Source organism: Schistocerca cancellata, chromosome 9 (assembly GCF_023864275.1).
Source record: "Schistocerca cancellata isolate TAMUIC-IGC-003103 chromosome 9, iqSchCanc2.1, whole genome shotgun sequence".
Lineage (NCBI taxonomy): Eukaryota > Metazoa > Arthropoda > Insecta > Orthoptera > Acrididae > Schistocerca > Schistocerca cancellata.
Genome location: NC_064634.1, coordinates 364,320,375 through 364,335,395, shown reverse-complemented (window position 1 = coordinate 364,335,395; position 15,021 = coordinate 364,320,375). Strand labels below are relative to the sequence as shown.

At 46.4% G+C, this 15,021-nt stretch overlaps 1 protein-coding gene across 1 annotated transcript in view; it reads left to right on the top strand.

Annotated features, from left to right (window-relative positions):
* Positions 1-15,021, top strand: part of LOC126100552 (homeobox protein PKNOX1-like) — a 717,569-nt gene that overhangs the window by 116,892 nt on the left and 585,656 nt on the right. The gene's annotated exons all lie outside the window — the stretch shown is intronic.

Here is a 15,021-nt window from a genome sequence, read left to right as displayed (position 1 = left end):
GCAGCTAAGTTCCTACGAGTATTATTATAAGTATTTAGTGTATAATCTCTTAACTAGAAACTCTACTGCCTGCAGCGTCGCAGTTGTGTCAGAGATATATAAACCTACTTTAGTGCCTTGCCCATCGAGGTAATCCCGATGGGCGTGCCCCTGACACTGGGCAGCCAAAGTGTTATTCGCTGCAGGTTCCTAATAACTAGTTTCCTAATCTAAGTCCTACTAACTAGTTCTAACCTAAGTCAGATCCGGTGCTTTGTCTAGTATTGGTGATATTGTTCCCTACTCCCCCTAGTCCTGTACGTGGCGGATTCCAGACTACAAGAAAAGTCGGCCTATCCACGCGCAGGCGGTATAGGAGTAGGGCGCGTATTCAGTATTTAGTACGTTTTAATTTTTTACATTAATTTATGTCCCTCAGGTATTCCTTTAACACATTTCGTGATACCTCATCTGCTAGTTTATTGAGAGTTTGAAAACTGTCTTCTTGTCTTATTAGTTGATATGTGTCACAGTCAGGTAATCGGTCACGTAATGTGGAAGCAACATCATTAAAAAGGGGGCACTCGTAGATCACATGATCGGGGGTACCCTCTGGTTCACCACATTCACACGCGGGTGTGGCCCTTTTCCCGAAGAGACATAAGTATGTCGGGTATGGCCCATGCCCAGTGAGAAAATGGATCAGTCCTCTAGTGGGTTCAAAGTGTCTCATTTTCAGTCGGTCTCTAATGTTTGGAAGAAATTCAAATGTTATACACCCTGTTTCATCCGCCTCCCATAGTTCTTGGCACAATTGTTCGCCCCTTTGCCGAATCTCACCCTTATCCCTAATATCTCTTCTATTTTCGTGATGTCCCCTTTCTTAACTCAGAACCACGCAGCCTGCTCTCTAATTTTGATGTCCAGGGGGTAGAGCCCCATTATGACTAATAGGGCTCCCCCTGGAGATATACTTTGCCTTCAAAATGGCGTCTGCAAAGAGGTGCTGTCGTTGTTTCTTTTGGCGGATACCTAGAGCATCGCAAATATTCATAGCGCTTGCAGACTGTCTGCGGAGGTCTGGCAGTTAACAAAAGCACTGTGAATCATTGGGTGAGGCGGCTGTCACCATTGCAACAAGGTCGCGCAAACCTATCGGATCTCCCGCGTGCAAGGCGGCCGCACACAACTGTCACTCCTGCAATGTTGGAATGTACGTACACTCTCATTCGAGGTGATCGACGGATCACAATCAGACATATACAACTGGAGGTCTCTGTTGGTAGTGCTGACACACTCCTTTGGGGTAGTGATAGGTGTGTTCCCGCTAGGTTCCTCGCCTATCAGAACACCATAAAGATCAACAAAGGACCATCTCTGCGGAATTGCTTGCGTGTTACGATGCTGATCGTGATAATTTTTTTTGTCGGACAACGTCACAGGCGATGGAACGTGGGTTTATCACTTCGATCCGGATAGAAAACGGCAATCTATGAAATGGCGCCACACCACCTGTTCTCCGAAGACAAAGTTCAAAGCCACATCCTCGGCCGGCATTCTGTTTGATGTCCCCTCATGGTGCAACGATGAACTCTGAAGTGTATTATGCTACCCGTAAGAAACTGCGTGTTCGTCGGCAGCACAAAAATGCAAACGAACTTCGCTTTCTCCATGACAAAGCAAGGCCTCACGCAAGTCTGCGCATCCGAGAGAGACTCAACAAAACTTCGTTAGACTGTTCTTCCTCATCCACCCTACATCCCGGATCTCGCACCTTCCGACTTCAAAAAATGGTTCAAATGGCTCTGAGCACTATGCGACTTAACTTCTGAGGTCATCAGTCGCCTAGAACTTAGAACTAATTAAACCTAACTAACCTAAGGACATCACACACATCCATGCCCGAGGCAGGATTCGAACCTGCGACCGTAGCAGTCCCGCGGTTCCGGACTGAGCGCCTAGAACCGCTAGACCACCGCGGACGGCAATAGCTTCCGACTTCAATCTGTCTAGTCCAATAAAGGATGCACTCCGCGGGAAGCACTACATGGATGTGGGAGGCTACTGATGCAGCAAGACGTTGGCTCCGATGTAGACCAGCAGAGTGGCACCAAGGGGGCGTACAGCACATCCCAGTCAAGTGGCGTAAGGCCGTCACAGTGAATGGCGATTATGTTGAAAAATAGGGTTTTGTAGCCAGAAGGGTGAGGAATAATATGATCTATTGGAATCCTGAATAAAACCAACCTGCTATCGGGAAAAAATGTGTTGCTTTTCTTATTGAACACTCCTTGTAATTTGTTAATTTCTTAGTGTGGCGCTTTCGAGACACTCAGAGTTTTCATGTTTCTGTTACCATGGATGTAGTTTTGTATCAGGTAATCAGAATAAAAGAGCGGAGACTTTATTCTTGCTATTTCATATCTCATCTAGAGAACTCTAGCCTTGAAATAAAAGTCGGCCGCTGTGGCCGAGCGGTTCTAGGCGCTTCAGTCCGGAAACTCGCTGCCGCTACAATCGCAGGTTCGAACCCTGACTCGGGCACGGATGTGTGGATAGGTTAGTTAGGTTTAAATAGTTCTAAGTCTAGGGGACTGATGACCTCAGATGTTAAGGCCCGTAGTTCTCACAGCCATTTGAAATAAAAACACGGAGTTTAGAGAGTTATTTGGAATTCTCGGTAGTACAGCAGTACCTAGAGACATCTATAGGGCTTAATCGACACGGCAATTAAGCGCAGTAACGATAGCACTGGACTAGCATTCTGAAGGAACGAGGTCTGCAGCCCTGTCTGTTGCCTCGGTGGCTAGTTGTAAGTGGATAAGTTTCAGACTACAGATCCAAGGGTCCGGCATTCGATCCTCAGTCCGTCTTAGGAATTTGTGTCTCTCTTAACGCTGCCTTGATCTCTGGAATAATTTGTAAATGTGAAAAAAATGGGCTGCTGTACCGTAATTTAGAGTTCGTGTAAAATTAGAAGTCCCCCTATAACTTGCTGTCATTACGGAGGTTGGGGGAAGGCTAGGGCATACAACCTCCAGCAGGGCCATGCTTAGTAAAACCCAAAGATGTTCAAACCAAGCTCTTGGTTGAGGACAGCTTTATCTTACCCGCCCATCCTTAGTTAGCTTTTAAGTGGCGCTCCTGAAACCCAACTGGGCTATGTTGGGATGGTTCCTTTTTGCAATATTATGTTTTGTTTCGTTCTGTGCGGTCCATTTGAGCAAGTGTTCCGCAACTAAGAACATCTATGGGTACTGTACTGTAGACTCACGTCTTAATTTTTCTACTGTTCAGTGAAAAGTGTTATTGGACGATATTGATGATGATGATGATGATGATGATGATGATGATGATGATATATTGTAATTCTTCCACAAAAAACCAGTTCTTACCGCCCGTAATAACATCCGTAATGAGACGTGTGTGATTAAAACTCAGTGGACTCAAAATATAATACTATCCTAAAAACACTCGCACTCGCGTGGGCTCTAAGTACTATGGGACTTAACATCTTGAGGTCATCAGTCCCCTAGACTTAGAAGTACATAAACCTAACTAACATACGGACATCACACACATCCATTCCCCGAGGCAGGATTCGAACCTGCGACCGTAGCAGCAGCGCGGTTCCAGACTGAAGTGCCAAGAACCGCTCGGCCACAGCGGCCGGCCACACACACACAAAAACACGTTCCCGACAGTAATAAAACTTTAGATAAATGAGAGAATGTCAGTGGAGAGCTCTAAAGTAGGCAACAGATTCTGGACTAAAAATACCGTAAGCCAGCTATCCCGCAACACAGTATACTCTCCAGCATAAAAAAGTATTATTGGAGAAGTTAAGTTTGTAATTCTGGCTCAGTGAGAACCTGCGTGTCACTGAAGTTTCCAGAGAAGCAATACCTTAGAGTTCCCGATTATCATTGGCAGTATAATGTAGCCATTTCAATCTACTCACGTTTCACAAGCCACGGAGTGCTTTCACGCTTTAGTAAGTGTCATTGAAAGTGTCGACAGTCACACTTAAAAATTCTAACGTGATTATCCACGGTAGATTTTAGTGAAATTTTATTACTATGTCTATTATCAGAAGATAATAGAGGAAATAACCCATGCAACGTTGTATCCTAGCAGGGTAAACTACTGATAATCTTACAGAGCTAGCGGGCGCATTGTGTGCAGTTCGTCAGGGTCCCTTGTGCTGCACTCTACAGATGTCAGGAAGGAAATGCGTTGCGAGCGTCCATTAGGCGCTGTGTAAAGCATTTTAAAGGCCTTGTTAGTGGGCGCTGAAAATTACAGTGCCCACAAGAAACAGTTCGCTTTTAATGGCGCCAGAATCAGTGAAGCGCGAATATCTTGGCTCCGCCGTGTAGCAGCATTATATGGTTTATTTTTTGTTTCGGTACCAAGGTAGCGGAACAGTCGGTATGAGTAATCTCCTAGCAGAAGTGGGCTCACGTATGGAAGAGCAGTATTCAAATCTATGTTTGGTCATCGTGATAAAAGTTACTTTTGATTTTCATGGACCTCCTCGTTCACACTCAGTCCATCCCCCATCTCAGGCATTGTGAATGATGCTCTTTTGTGGTCACGACGTCAAGTGGGTTTAAGCTTTCACGTATTTCTTTCATTCGTTTGCTATTCCCACCATCCTCCTAGCGACGACAAAGGGTCATTTTAGTCATTTCCTGAGCGTGTGCTGTATTGATACCAGGATTCCAGTTATGCCATATTTATACGAACAAATTCCCGTGCTTTCTTCTGAGCCGAATTAGCATCGAAGTTTCCATTACATGGGCCTGTGACAGCAGTAAAAATGTAAAGTCGGGGTGTGTGTGTGCTGGGGGGGGGGGGGGCGTAGAATCATGTTCTTGTTGGAGATGATGAGAGAAGGGAGAGGGTGAAATCCTGTGTCTGCCCTTATCCCACTCATCTCTACGAGCATCAAGGTGGCCGCCGAACTGAACGTCCCCATCTGACGGACAGATCACTGTCAACGGTGTCGCATGCCCTCATTTCACGAAACATTGCGGAGGGGTTTAGAATTTAATCCAAGACATTGGCGCAAAGACTAGTGATTGGGAACTTAACGCCACCACCCCTCCTGCTCCCCCCGCCGTAAAGGCAAAGGGAAAATTGTCAGTAGCACACGGCATACTCGGACGGTCAACTTTCCATGTACCTGCCCTGCCTGACTGTGCTTAACTTCAGTGATCTGACGGGAAACCGGTGTGCATAACGCGGCATGGCTGTTGTGCGTTTCCGTTGGTGCTTCAAGATAATGTTTCCTCATTTAGTGTCACTACTGTATGTATATGTTCGTAGCGTGGGATGGAGAGATCTGATAACATACAGGAAATCCTATACATGCTGTTAAAGGTGAGAACACGCTTTGTGCGTCTGTTTAGATAGTGGCCGTACCAAGATTACCGAGAGACACGTTGCGCTAGTAAGACGCTGGATTTACGTTCAGGAAGACCGGAATTCAAACCTGACGTAGTCATCCTGCTTCAGATTTTCCCTTAACTCTGGGACTGATTTTAAAAGGACGCAGCTTATTTACTTCTTCCATCCGAGTTCCGTTTGAAATAACCTCCTTCTCTCGTGGACGTAAAACCCAAATATTCGTTCGTTTGCCAAGATTGAGCAGCCTGCTATTGTGTAGTTAGTATCCTGTCGTAATGCCCTCAGCAGTTTGGTCCCGTAGGAATTCACACACATTTTTCTTGTCGCTACGGGCGCTCGTGTGTCTTCAACTGTCAGATGGTAACAACTTTCACACAGTGAGTGTAAGATTGTGTTATTACTCTGGAACGTCTACCTATGATAAAAAATTAAATATTGATATATTTCAATTTTTCAACTTTAATCTAATATGAAACTTGCCGGCAGATTAAAGCTGTGTGCAAGACCGAGACTCGAACTCGGGACCTTTGCCTTTCGCGGGCAAGTGCTCTACTATCTGAGCTACCGAAGCACGACTCACGCCCGGTCCTCACAGCTTTACTTCTGCCAGTATCTCGTCTCCTACCTTCCAAACTTCACAGAAGCTCCTTTCTTTCAGGAGTGCTAGTTCTGCAGGTTCGCAGGAGAGCTGTACAGAAGCTCCTTTCTTTCAGGAGTGCTAGTTCTGCAGTTTCGCAGGAGAGCTTCTGTAAAGTTTGGAAGGTAGGAGGCGAGATACTGGCAGAAGTGAAGCTGTGAGGACCGGGCGTGAGTCGTGCTTCGGTAGCTCAGATGGTAGAGCACTTGCCCGTGAAAGGCAAAGGTCCCGAGTTCGAGTCTCGGTCGGGCACACAGTTTTAATCTGCCAGGAAGTTTCATATCAGCGCACACTCCGCTGCAGTGTGAAAATCTCATTCTTTAATCTAATACTTATATAGGTGTTGTCTTTCATACTAGAACGAAATTAGAATTATATTAATACCGTCAGCTGCGCACGGGCGTTGATGTAGATCAACTGGGACAGGTGAAAATGTGTGCCCCGACCGGGACTCGAACCCGGGATCTTCTGCTTACATGGCAGACGCTCTATCCATCAGAGCCACCGAGGGTACAGATGATAGTGCGACTGCAGGGACTATCTCGCGCACGCATCCCTCCATATAAGTTCATACTAGAATGTCGTGTTCCCAGTTTGGCACAGCTTTGCCACGGGAAACACGAAAGAGGCCGAAGACGTCCGTTTTCTGGTCGGCTCCTGATCGTTGTCAGAAGGAGGCTAGTTTTTGATTACGCAAAGGCTTCTATTATTTGAAAAAGAACAACCCGGATTACTTTACGTGATCAGTATTAATTTTATAATTACCTAAGGGACCTTTAACAATGAACAATAAAAATTGCATTTGCAAATGAAATCATTAATAAATGAGGCGGCTATGAGTTGTATAGAAAACAAGGAACGGCCTCCTGTCTACGACCAGGATGCCGCAGTAATTCTCTGCTGTAGTAAAGGCTGATTGACGTTTATAAAAATAATGACTTGGAGGTAAAAATAGGAAAACAATAGAATAAGAATTCTGTTAACACTAAATACATTCAAATAATTCTCACAAGCAATTAGGGCTTACTTATAAGCAGTATAACTTACATAAATAATTTTCTCACTTTGCTTCTGCGATAAGATTTCAGCCTGTCCCGTGATCGCTTCTTGGTTCACGTTTTATCACAAATTACACTCATTATCTTTCTCTGTCTTTCGATGCAATTCTTTCACTATTTAACACTTTTATAACAACTTGCCGATTTACAGTATTGAACATAAATTACTTGAATTTTACCAATTAATAACTGTTGTCTGCACGCTGGCAAGACCGCTCATTTTTATGGCTCACAATTGACCTGTTTACCCTTTCACATTACAAGAAGAAGTGCGATAAAGTCTGAAGATCTACAGAAGTTTTTATCGTCATATTAATTATTTAGATCGAAGGGGAACGCTCAAATGGCTCTGAGCACTATGCGACTTAACTTCTGAGGTCATCAGTCGCCTAGAACTTAGAACTAATTAAACCTAACTAAGCTAAGGACATCACACACACCCATGCCCGAGGCAGGATTCGAACCTGCGACCGTAGTAGCAACTCGGCTCCGGACTGGAGCGCCTAGAACCTCACGGCCACCACGGCCGGCAAGGAAGGAAGGAGGGGAAATAAAAAAGATTAGGGTTTATGTCCCATCAGAAACGTCCTTTAACACGGAGAAAAGGCTAAGAATGGAGGGAAGATGGTCATAGGAAATCAAGCTATTTATTTTCAAAGGAACGATCCCATCATTTGCCGTAAGCGGTTTAGGAGTAGCACGGTAGATCTCTATCTATATTGCCGACAGAGACCTCGCGAATGCGAGTCTAAAACAACTGCAGCATCCGACGTGGTATGAGTGGAATGACTGATAAGAAAGGAAACATCAAATAAAGGACAAGAAGACGGAGGAACGCAGCAAGATTGTGTGAATGTACAGCTAGTACAAGCGTAATGAGGGAAGGGATGCAAGTCGAGCGCAAGCAGTGTAGCGCGCGGCGGTGGGTGACGTAAGCAGGACGCGGCGCAGGCAGCGGCGGGCTTTGGGCGGCGGCGGGGTCGCCAGCACTTGACCCGCGCCCCGCCAAGCCGAGCCTAGCCAAGCCGAGCCGCCTCTCCCGCATTCCTCGCTCATTACGCAGGGACGGCGGCGCCGGACCGCGCCGGCACGGTCGCCAAACTTGCAGACCTTGCCGGCGGCCTCCTTACTGTGCAAAAAATATTTAACCCGCTCCTTGCGTCTTGCAGGTACTGCCCGACTCACATCTCGCCAACTGTAGGTTGTTGCTGTCGTCATCCTCATCGTTGTTGTTGTTCTTCTTCTTCTTATCAGCCCTAAAACTTCTTTGATGCTGACGTTTATGTTACTCTATCCTCTGCAGTTTTCATCATCTCAGTATAACTGTTGCGGTCTAAGGCGCTACAGTCATGGACTGTGCGGCTGGTCCCGGCGGAGGTTAGAGTCCTCCCTCGGGCATGGGTGTGTGTGTTTGTCCTTAGGATAATTTAGGTTAAGTAGTGTGTAAGCTTAGGGACTGATGACCTTAGCAGTTAAGTCCCATAAGATTTCACACGCATTTGAACATTTGTTGCATCCTACATCCATTTGGACATGCTTGTTGTAATCAGCCTAGGTCTCCCTCTACCACTTATTTCCAATCCCCCCCCCCCTGTTCCCCCTCCCCCCCTTCCGTCCCACCGCCCACACAATTCCCTTCATTATCAAACTGACTATTCCTTGATCTCTTCTGTTGGTAAGCTGTGCTATAAATTTCTTTTATCCACAATTCTTTTGTAGCACCACAGGTCAAAAGCTTCTGTTCTCTATAGCACACCCTTAGACGTAAGATCTACACCCATACTGATACAGGGTGTTTCAAAAATCACCGGTATATTTGAAACGGCAATAAAAACTAAACGAGCAGCGATAGAAATACACCGTTTGTTGCAATATGCTTGGGACAACAGTACATTTTCAGGCAGACAAACTTTCGAAATTACAGTAGTTACAATTTTCAACAACAGATGGCGCTGCGGTCTGGGAAACTCTATAGTACGATATTTTCCATATATCCACCATGCGTAGCAATAATATGGCGTAGTCTCTGAATGAAATTACCCGAAACCTTTGACAACGTGTCTGACGGAATGGCTTCACATGCAGATGAGATGTACTGCTTCAGCTGTTCAATTGTTTCTGGATTCTGGCGGTACACCTGGTCTTTCAAGTGTCCCCACAGAAAGAAGTCAGAGGAGTTCATGTCTGGCGAATAGGAAGGCCAATCCACGCCGCCTCCTGTATGTTTCGGATAGCCCAAAGCAATCACACGATCATCGAAATTTTCATTCAGGAAATTAAAGACGTCGGCCGTGCGATGTGGCCGGGCACCATCTTGCATAAACCACGAGGTGTTCGCAGTGTCGTCTAAGGCAGTTTGTACCGCCACAAATTCACGAAGAATGTCCAGATAGCGTGATGCAGTAATCGTTTCGGATCTGAAAAATGGGCCAATGATTCCTTTGGAAGAAATGGCGGCCCAGACCAGTACTTTTTGAGGATGCAGGGACAATGGGACTGCAACATGGGGCTTTTCGGTTCCCCATATGCGCCAGTTCTGTTTATTGACGAAGCCGTCCAGGTAAAAATAAGCTTCGTCAGTAAACCAAATGCTGCCCACATGCATATCGCCGTCATCAATCCTGTGCACTATATCGTTAGCGAATGTCTCTCGTGCAGCAATGGTAGCGGCGCTGAGGGGTTGCCGCGTTTGAATGTTGTATGGATAGAGGTGTAAACTCTGGCGCATGAGAGGATACGTGGACGTTGGCGTCATTTGGACCGCAGCTGCAACACGGCGAACGGAAACCCGAGGCCGCTGTTGGATCACCTGCTGCACTAGCTGCGCGTTGCCCTCTGTGGTTGCCGTACGTGGTCGCCCTACCTTTCCAGCACGTTCATCCGTCACGTTCCCAGTCCGTTGAAATTTTTCAAACAGATCGCTTTTCGGTCCTTTGGTTACATTAAACCTCCGTTGAAAACTTCGTCTTGTTGCAACAACACTGTGTTCTAGGCGGTGGAATTCCAACACCAGAAAAATCCTCTGTTCTAAGGAATAAACCATGTTGTCTACAACACACTTGCACGTTGTGAACAGCACACGCTTACAGCAGAAAGACGACGTACAGAATGGCGCACCCACAGACTGCGTTGTCTTCTATATCTTTCACATCACTTGCAGCGCCATCTGTTGTTGAAAATTGTAACTACTGTAATTTCGAAAGTTTGTCCGCCTGAAAATGTACTGTTGTCCCAAGCATATTGCAACAAACGGTGTATTTCTATCGCTGCTCGTTTAGTTTTTATTGCCGTTTCAAATATACCGGTCATTTTTGAAACACCCTGTAAGTGCACACAGTGCGGCATGCACAGAATTGCTTGCGGCTTTGATTATAGACCAAACTCTGAGAGATTTCGTAAACGATGCAGTGAAGACATCAATGCATACTATAGTAACAATATTACTCCGAATCGTCATAGCCAACCAGATTAAAGTCACTGGACATATGTTTCAAATAACTGACAATTATCCTCAAACATTACGTTGCGTGGATTAAGACTATGAAATGGGGTTAGGTACACGAAGAACCACAAATTTTTATAAATGGCCGATATATGGAAATAAGATCTTTTTTTTTTTCAAAAAAATACGCAGTTTATTGCCTGTTTCGGTAATACCATAAACACCTGTATAACTTCTTATCCTTTACGTAACAAAATTAAATGTGATTTAACGTAGGGCTATGTAGTATTTTTTGCTATCACTGTAATAGAAAGCCGGCTTGAGTGGCCGAGCGGTTCTAGGCGCTACAGTCTGGAGCTGCGCGAACGCTACGGCCGCAGTTTCGAATCATGCCTCAGGCATGGATGTGTGTGATATCCGTAGGTTAGTTACGTTTAAGTATTTCTAAGTTCTAGGGGACTGATGACGTCAGAAGTTAAGTCCCATAGTGCTCAGAGCCATTTGAACCATTTTTGTAATAGAAACAGTCAGTCTGTCCTAATATTTGTCTTAATGTAATTCAGATACACTCTAATAAGATAAAAAACGACGGATCAGGAAGGAATTATCCAAAAGGGATAGAAATCGGGATATGGGATCTACATATGCATACAAACAAATAATTACAGTTTCAGAAAAATTGGATGATTTATTCAAGAGGAAGAGTTTCACAAATCGAGTCAACACACGTTGGTCCACCTCTAGCCCTTATGAAAGCATTATTCGGCTTGGCATTGCTTGATAGAATTGTTGGCTGTGTTCCTGAGGGATATCGTGCCAGATCCTGTCCAGTTGGCGCATTAGATCGTCAAAATCCGGAGCTGGTTGGAGGGCCCTGCCCACCGTGCTCCGAACGTTTTCAACTGGGAAGAAATCCAGCGGCCTTGCCGGTCAAGGAAGTGAAGACAAGCATCAGAAATTATCGCCGTGTAGGGTTGGGCATTATTTCGCTGAAATGTAAGCTGATGATGGCTTGCCATGAAAACGGGGGCGCAGAATATCGTCTACGTACCGCTGTGCTGCGGGTGACGACCAAATGGGTCCTGCTATGAAGATGAATGGCTCCCCAGACCATCCCCGGTTGTCGGGCAGCACGGCGAGCGAAAGACAGGTTGGCATCCACCGCTGTCCGGGGCGTATCCAGACAAGTCTTCGTTGCTCATCGGGTCTCAGTTCGAAGCGGGACTCATCACTGGAGACAATTTTACGCCAGTCAGTGAAATTCCAGGCCGTTGATGAGTATGCCTTGGACACTCCCGCCTTTAGAGATAACAGCCATGTTCATGGGGCTGCACGGTTGAGTTCCCAGTTTAACGAATATTCGAGAATCCTATCACACCTCGACTGGACTGATAAATCACGTTGTCTTAACCCTGCAGAAAATATTTGGCGCTGTTTGGAACACTGAGTGAAGCAATAATCAACATCCTCGCAATTTGGTTGTTTTAAGGGATCTAATAAGCAATGGGTGGCTTCCGCTGAATGGAGATACCGAAAGAAACTTGGGGGGACACTTCGTAGCGGAACTGAGACCATAATCAAGGCAAGAGACGTTGTTAAATGGCGTTACCGTGATTTTTCCTGCAGGTGATTAAGTTTTTGTCCTGTGTGCTTACGCTATCCGTAACTTTTGTACAAAGTATCTGTTATTATGGCTGTAGACAGTGGTACCCTTTTGCCATTCTGGGACATCGACATTTGGTCCCTCTGCATGGTATACATAGTACTACTTCCCAAGGAGTTTTCTCATTCCACCCCTCTCCTTTCCGTCCCACGAAAACCATCTGCATCACCATCTAGTTCCACGCTACTATGCAGACTCTGTTCTTTATAGCTAGACTCGGTAGGCTCGATCTAACGAGGCTCAGTGATTCAAGGGACCGGACTCGCATTCAGTTGGGAGTTCAAATCCCCTTCCTGCAATCCAGGTTCAGGTTTTCCGTGGTTTCCCTAAATCGAGTGAGGCGAATCCCGGCACTGTTCTTTCAAAAAACATGCGGCCTATTTCCTTCTCTATCGTCATTACATCCGAGCTTATGATCTCTCTTTAACGACATCGTCGTCATCGGAATGTTAAAGCCTAGTATTCCTTCATTCCATCTTTACATCGGTATGCTAAGTGACAAACTTTGTGACTGCACGTCCTATATATTCATGGTGTTCAAGTAGTTGTCTGTTTCAGACAGAACGGATGAAATTGTTTTATGATTATATGATTCCCCAAATAGTACGCTTAAGCATGAAATACGAGGGTGGTTTTATAATTCTGGTAAAAAAAAGCAAGAAAAAAGTGTTTGTTTCGAAACAGCTCACCTTAATTCTCGCCGTAGTCACCTTTGAGGGATATACACTTAGTCCAGTGGTTCTTGAGTTTTTTTATCCCATCGGAAAAATAGGATTTGTCAAACCCTACCAAATACTCGTCGACTTCATCTATCACTACCTGACTTAATGAAAATTTTTTCTCAGCAAGACAAAGTTTCAAGCTATAGAACATGAAGAAGTCACTCTGCGCTAAGTCTGGCGAATAGGATGGATGAGTAACCAGTTCAAAGCGTCACTTCCGACGTTGTTCTCGCTTATTTGTTGGATGGTGCATTATCTTGATAATCTTGTGTGCCACCCTTGGTCTTTCTTCAGCCAACGCAAGTTTCAGACAATCCAATAATGAAGCGCAATAATGTCCAGTTACGGTTCTGTCTATTTCCAAGTAATCTATGATGATTATTCCTTGGGAATCCCAAAAACAATCCCTGTCACCGTACTAGCTGACAAATTCGTCTTCAACATATTCGGTGCACTTTCACCAGCTTGTGCCCTTTGTTTTGGGCAGCTGTTTTGGCTATGGTGTGTAATGATGGATCCAGGTTTCTTCAAAAATTTTGCTGATTGCGATTAAACACCGCCAGACACTGTGTTGAAATGTTGTGCAGGATGCGCTGTCGGTCGACTGTGAGCAATCATGGAACTCAGCTCGCACACAGCTTCTTCGTAGACAGTTCTCTATGCAGGATATTATGCATTCGCTCATTTGAGATGCCCACAGTTTCAGCAAACTCACAAATTTTTATCTGGCACTCGTGCTTTATTGTACCACTGATTTATGAATGGTTTCCTGGAGCACGCCCCGTCTTCGGTGCTTGTCGAACCACATTTAAATTCATTAATCCAAAAGTAAATGGTCTTGAGTGATGGTGTAGAGTCGTGTGAAACTCCATCCAATTCTACACTCCTGGAAATGGAAAAAAGAACACATTGACACCGGTGTGTCAGACCCACCATACTTGCTCCAGACACTGCGAGAGGGCTGTACAAGCAATGATCACACGCACGGCACAGCGGACACACCAGGAACCGCGGTGTTGGCCGTCGAATGGCGCTAGCTGCGCAGCATTTGTGCACCGCCGCCGTCAGTGTCAGCCAGTTTGCCGTGGCATACGGAGCTCCATCGCAGTCTTTAACACTGGTAGCATGCCGCGACAGCGTGGACGTGAACCGTATGTGCAGTTGACGGACTTTGAGCGAGGGCGTATAGTGGGCATGCGGGAGGCCGGGTGGACGTACCGCCGAATTGCTCAACACGTGGGGTGTGAGGTCTCCACAGTACATCGATGTTGTCGCCAGTGGTCGGCGGAAGGTGCACGTGCCCGTCGACCTGGGACCGGACCGCAGCGACGCACGGATGCACGCCAAGACCGTAGGATCCTACGCAGTGCCGTAGGGAACCGCACCGCCACTTCCCAGCAAATTAGGGACACTGTTGCTCCTGGGGTATCGGCGAGGACCATTCGCAACCGTCTCCATGAAGCTGGGCTACGGTCCCGCACACCGTTAGGCCGTCTTCCGCTCACGCCCCAACATCGTGCAGCCCGCCTCCAGTGGTGTCGCGACAGGCGTGAATGGAGGGACGAATGGAGACGTGTCGTCTTCAGCGATGAGAGTCGCTTCTGCCTTGGCGCCAATGATGGTCGTATGCGTGTTTGGCGCCGTGCAGGTGAGCGCCACAATCAGGACTGCATACGACCGAGGCACATAGGGCCAACACCCGGCATCATGGTGTGGGGAGCGATTCCTACACTGGCCGTACACCACTGGTGATCGTCGAGGGGACACTGAATAGTGCACGGTACATCCAAACCGTCATCGAACCCATCGTTCTACCATTCCTAGACCGGCAAGGGAACTTGCTGTTCCAACAGGACAATGCACGTCCGCATGTATCCCGTGCCACCCAACGTGCTCTAGAAGGTGTAAGTCAACTACCCTGGCCAGCAAGATCTCCGGATCTGTCCCCCATTGAGCATGTTTGGGACTGGATGAAGCGTCGTCTCACGCGGTCTGCACGTCCAGCACGAACGCTGGTCCAACTGAGGCGCCAGGTGGAAATGGCATGGCAAGCCGTTCCACAGGACTACATCCAGCATCTCTACGATCGTCTCCATGGGAGAATAGCA